The sequence below is a fragment of the Solanum pennellii genome, chromosome 12 (assembly GCF_001406875.1).
Source record: "Solanum pennellii chromosome 12, SPENNV200".
NCBI lineage: Eukaryota > Viridiplantae > Streptophyta > Magnoliopsida > Solanales > Solanaceae > Solanum > Solanum pennellii.
The window spans coordinates 4,738,265-4,744,842 of record NC_028648.1 but is presented as its reverse complement, the minus strand read 5'-3'; positions in this window follow the sequence as shown (position 1 = coordinate 4,744,842).

Below are 6,578 nucleotides of genomic sequence, written 5' to 3'. Positions count from 1 at the left end.
TCAATCAAGTAGTAGGTGACATCTGAAGGGACTGTTCACAACTAGATATTATAAATTAAAGAGGAAATACATAATTGCCATTGGAGATTGCAATTTCTCTTTTTTTTTCTTTTTTTTTTTATAAAAAAATTGTGAAAAATCAATTTCCGTGATTAGGTTTTGAGGGAGAGATGTCAAATGCAAGCTTGAATCGCATTTGTAATGATGAGAACGATCCAATGTTGCATTTAACAATGCAATGTAAACATGGAGACTTGATGGAATTGCAAACTTCGTGGCCTGAGGACAACCCAGCTAGAAGATTTTGGTCCTGTTCACGCTTTCATGTAAGTTCGATACATATTTCTTTACTTTTTTTTGTCCAGTGTCTCAATAAATTCACTGTGTATAGCCTATTTTAGAAAAATCCATGCAAGTACTTTAGATTGAGGGATCTTGAGGAGATTAATATATGATTCAAGTCCGTTATTTCAAGATTGACGAATAGAATTAAGAAATTGAAAGAAGCATTACAATTCTATAATATTAAAGAGAAGAAGATGAAATTATTGGAGAAGAAAGGTGATCAAGTATGTCATGATAAACTAATCAAGAAGAAAAAGATGAAATGTAGCATCTTGAATTGGAAACTTATCATAGTGTTTGTCGTAGTTTTTTTTTAGGCATTAATAAGAATGTGAATGTTGGAAGATGTAGTTGTATGCCATTGAAATTGCCGTAGTTGTTAGTTGTTGTTTTCGTTTATGTTTGGTTGTGTAATATATTGGAAGTTTGTCTAGTTTAAGGAAAACGTATTAGTTTGTGTAATGTTGTTGTCGTTAATGTTTCATTATGTAATACATTGTTGTTGTCTTTGATGTTTGATTGTGTAATGCCTCTATTTTGTGTGATATTTATGACCATTTAACAATATATACAACACTGTAATCTCTTCTGCCAACTTCTGTTCATACTTGATCAAAAGAGACTAATCATAATGACAAAAATGAGTACTTCATTTTATTCTTACTGAAAGTTTGAAGTTGATACAACTTGATTATATGTCAAAAAGAAGAAAGTTGCATAAACAAACTAGGCAAAACACCATTGATATCCAAAAATACACCAAAATATAATTTGATATCAAGAAAAGTGTACATAACACAATAATAATCAAACACACAAAAAAACAACTCCAAAGTCAATTATTTCTTAGCAACAGTTGCAAACCTTGTTTGATTTATTTTTTCGCCCCTCATTTGTTGAAGTCTATTACTCGTAATGGCTGGTTTTTTCTTCCAGTGATTTATATCCAATATCTCCAGTAACTTCATCAGACCTCCTTGAAACTCTTGTACCAATGTCAACAACCCTACTACCTTGCATTCCAGGTTGCATAGATAAACCATAAAGGTTATGAAAAATCATCATCACCAACAAAAAAACAGTTCTACTTACATTAACAGTTGTAAAATCATCATCACCAACCAATACTCCAAATCCTAACTTCCTTGGCCTTTTAAAAGGTCTTGAAGATTGTCCACTATTACTACCTTTATTCTCATGATTTGTTTGAGGCATACCTATTCTTCTGCCTCTTCCTCTATTTGTGCCTTCATTCACTTGGTTTTGGTGAGGCATCTCACTTCTATTGCTCCCATTCTTTACTCTGCCCCTTCCTCTGGCCCTTCCTTGAGGCATTGTGTGTGTGTTGTGCTGGCTTCCTTGAGGCATTAGTTGTGTGTTGTGTTGTCTTCCTTGAGGCATTGCATGTGTGTTCTCCTAGATTCCTTGAGACATCCCTCTTCCCTTGTCCATTCCTCTCCCTCTTCCTTTACCAATTTCATTGGCCTGATTATTATAACACAACATATTAGTATATATTCAACTAGATATTCCTTGAGACATCCCTCTTCCCTTGGCCATTCCTCTCCCTCTTCCTCTACCAATTTCATTGGCCTGATTATTATAACACAACATATTAGTATATATTCAACTAAATATTAATGAAAATTGATACAATTACCTGTGGTTAAGTAGAAGTTGTTGCAGTTTGAGTTGGAACAGATGGAGGAATAGGACAACCTCTTTTATTGTGGCCCTTTGTATAACAATTGCTACAAAGTCATAACAGTTCCACATTTGCTAAGCTTACCAGTTCTCTTTGTTTCATTTGCCTCTTTCCTTTTAGCTTTACTTGGACTTCCAGGCAACTGCTTAACTTCAGGTAGTTGAACTATTGGATTAATAGATGGTGGCCACATACTCATATTGTTCATTGGCTGGATAACATATTCATATGTGTTTAGGTAGGTTTGTTTGTTATAACAGTTGACGACATAATTAATTGGTTCAAATTGCTTGTATTGTAAGGTAGCAACACCATGAGGACAAGGTATGCCCTTAAGCTACCAAGCTCTGCAACTACAACTGCGCCTAACAATGTCTACACATTGTGTAAAACCTTTGTCTACAACTTCAAAACCCCTTCCTCCATTCCATGATATGTTATACTACATTGGCTTACTAATGTTTTGTTGTAAAATTTTGAAAGTCATGGGTGAAATATCAGTGACCTATGTGTTTGAGAACTCTCTTAATTGACCAATTCTTTTCATTATCTTTACCCTAATCTCTTCCAAGCATTGTAATGATTGTCTTGTATCTTGCAGACAGTATCCATGAATTGAAGCTCTCTGCCATATTGTTATCAACTGAGTCATATTTGCAATGTTCTTTGAAATATTTTTTGCACCAGTCTACATTGTATTCCATAAGACCATCCAAGCATTCCCTTCCCAGTTTTCTCATAGCCTCTATATTATCTCTCAATTCAGCTTCAAATGCAGATTTTGTAATCTTTCAGAAAAGATTTCTTCTCTCTATTCCTTCCAATATTTGCACCAATTTGCAAGGACATGTCTAGCACACATCCTGTGTTCAGCAAGTGGTAATAAGTCCAGCACTGAAATTTTCAGTCTCTATTAAACACAGAGATAAACATATAAAATAGTTAATGTGAATCAAAAAGTATATAAAATAAAAGCATTAATGTGAACCAAATATTCAATTAATAATCAAGGGCATACCTTTTGCATATCAGTAATCAAGGTAAGTTTTTGTCCTTCTACAAGATCAAGGTCATCCTTCTGTAGAGTCAAAAATAATGCCCAAGTAAATTTATTCTCAACCTCAATTACGGCCCAGCCAATGGGCAACATCTGATCATTTCCATCTTTACAAACTGCCACCAATAACTCGCCTCTGCACACCCCTTTGAGAAAACATCCATCTAGGTCAATGCACTCCTAGTACCTCCAAAGAAAGCTTTCTTCAAAACATGAAAGCACACATAAAAATTCTTCAAAATTATATGCCCAATTTCAGCAGTTTCTCCAACTTTAATAATACAAATGCTATTTGAATTTGTTCTTAAAATCTCATCTCTGTAATAAAAAATTCTTCCATACTCAACAGTATGATCACCCATAATCTCTTTTAATACTCTAGCTCTAGCTCTTCTCACTGTTGTCTTTCCAACTTGAATATCCATTTTTTTTTCTAATAAGCTCTTGCAACTTAATAATTCTGATGTTTGGCTGCTCACTTATTCTATCCTTGTATCTAGCAACTAGAAACCTTGAATTGCACAAATAGTTATGAGTTGAACACACACAAATATGAATAGGGTTGTACCTTTTAACCACAAAATCTATAGTATGGTTATCTAAACTTGCAGCCAATAACTAAGGACAACCCTTTTTGCAGCACCTAACTCTGACTCTTCCAGGCTCATTTACATATTTCTTAATTTGAATTTTTTCTTGACTACATATTTGGTTACAGTTTTCCTAAATTCTCTTACATTTGCAAACACAAGACTTAATTCCCAAACGATCTTCTAAGAAGTTGGATAAAAAACAACTCTATTTTTTTTTCTTCTTTCTAACAATTTGTTCAACCTCTTCACCATCTCCCCAACCTGTTTCTTCTTCTAATTCAAAACTAGGGGCTTTATCACTTAGATAGTAAGGTTTATCACCCCCTAACTTTACCTAATAAATTATCTTTGCTGCCAACATTTGTTTAATCATATCCTATATTTAGGCCTTTTTCAGTAGTATGAACTCGTTCTGTAGTCGTGCCTCTAGTTCTCCTATTTAACCTGTTGAAATGCCTTCTTAAAGCCCTGAATTCTTTTTACTCTTCATGAACATCATTATCTAATCTCTCTTCACTTCTATACACTTCAGATCTCTCATCTGATTCACAATCTGATAATTCATATGATTCATCATCTGAACTTTCTACACTTAGATTGGAAGGTTCAGCAGCAGGATTAGAAGGTTGATAAGAAGTGTTAGATGGTTCACCTAGAGGATTAGAAGACTGAGATGAAGTGTTGGAAGGTTCATTAAGAGGATTAGAAGATTGTGATGAAGGATTGAAATGTTTAGAAGGAGGACTAGAAGGTTCAAAATTAGGGCTAGGATACTCAACTTCATTAAAAGATGTAAAAAAATTCCCCACCTACACCACTGTCCCTCACATGGGTGACATAATCCAAAGCCAATGGAACAATTTATCGCTCATTTACCTCATGACAAACATAAACATCCATTCTATCCCCATTTTTAAACATAGAAAAAAATGTCACAAATAACCTTATCACTTTTAACTTTGACTAAAAAGCCACCGATTGGATATCTAATAAAAACAGAACAATATGTAGTATATCCTAAGTCCTTTATGTAGCCTTTCAGTTTAAAATAAGATATTCGATTAGTGTCTACTTTCAAAAATTCAGTCACAGACCCACCAACATGATTAGATGGGGGACCAAACACTATTTTCCCCCATGATACCATCTCAAAGTTATAAGAACAAATGGCATTGTAAGAAATCCTGAAAACATAGTTACAAACAGATCTCAGAAAAACTGATATTCAACAACAACAATATTCAACAACACCAACCCAATATTGTAAGAAATCCTGAAAACACAGTTACAACAATATTTGACAACAACAATATTCAACAACACCAACCCAACAACAACAATATTCGACAACAACAATCCAACATCAATAATATTCGACAACCCTAACATCGAAAACAACAACCCAACAACAACAATATTCGACAACCCTAACATCGACAACAACAACCTTATAACAACAGTATTCAACAACAATAACATCGAAAACAACAACCCCAACTTCCCAATAATACATATGAGTAATATACACAACAACAACATGATGACAAACAAAAAACACATCAAAAAATGTACGATAAACTAACTACTAATCACTACAATTTCACTTACAATGTAAAATTTTGAAAGATTATGTAACCTATGAGCCTTCAGTGCTTCGTTTCGACACCACTATTCAATAAATTTCCACTAGCAATGTCCCGACTAGCTTCGCCTCAGGAAGATTCTTAGGGTTTTGATCGGTCAAAGAGAGAGACGATGTTAGGTGAGAGTGAAATGGGTTGAAATTTTCTTAGGCTTTGGGTTAAAACATGAATATGTTAGGATAAAACCCGACCTTTATTAAATGGGTTGGAGGTGTGGACACGCGCTTCGATTGAGAGCGCTGATGTTGAAAAAATGATATATTTATCGTGCTTTTGGATGATTTCGTGGGGTGATAGGACCTTCACAAACTTAAGGTGTCTACTTGAAAAAAAGGTATAAGTTCCATGGAGTAATTAAGTATTTTCTCTAAATCAAAATATTGATACATAACATATCAAAATCTTACACTATAATTTTGTGAGTACTGAACTCACAAATATCCACAACTAATAATAAAGACAATCTTACTTTCATAATAATCAAGAAGAAAAAGACATGTTGCTTAACATTTTTTCGAAAAGATAGTTTGGCGAGTTGTATCCAAGTTTACAGTCCACAAATTCAATTGAAAGAAGTAGAAAGAAATAGTTATCACTACAACATATTTTCCACTAAATATATATTTTCTGGCAATACTCTCTATAAATGTCCCTAAAGTCTTTAGCTACGTTGGATGTAATGTCGATTAACTACTGTCAATAAAAGTTCTAGCATACTTTGTTAATGCGCATAGTTATTCAGGATAAAAATTGTTTTTGTTATAGTGTATTTTGGGCATCTGTTAGTTTCATGAAAGTTTAATCTCATATTATTTCCAAAAAGAAGAGAGGAAGAAATATGACAAATTACTCAACTTGCGATAAAAGAAGTGGACTAATTGTCTTTATACTATTCATATATTATTATAAGCATGAAGCCTCAAAGATAAAAGTTGAAAGACCAATTTACCCCTAAATATCAAAATATTGAACCATATTTATTATTTAATAATTAAACAATTCTCTTAATCAAATTGTAAAAAAAACGTAAAATAATTAAAAACAATTCAAACGTCTATTCAAATTTCTGCCATTATTGTGCTCTACATTTACCAATGCAAATTTTACCAAATATTGTTATTTAATCATATATTATTATAAATAATAAATTTTCTATAATTTTAATACAATTATTTATTGGGTATGTTAATGGTCATTCTACTTAAATTGCAAGTAACGGTATGTTAGTGGTCATT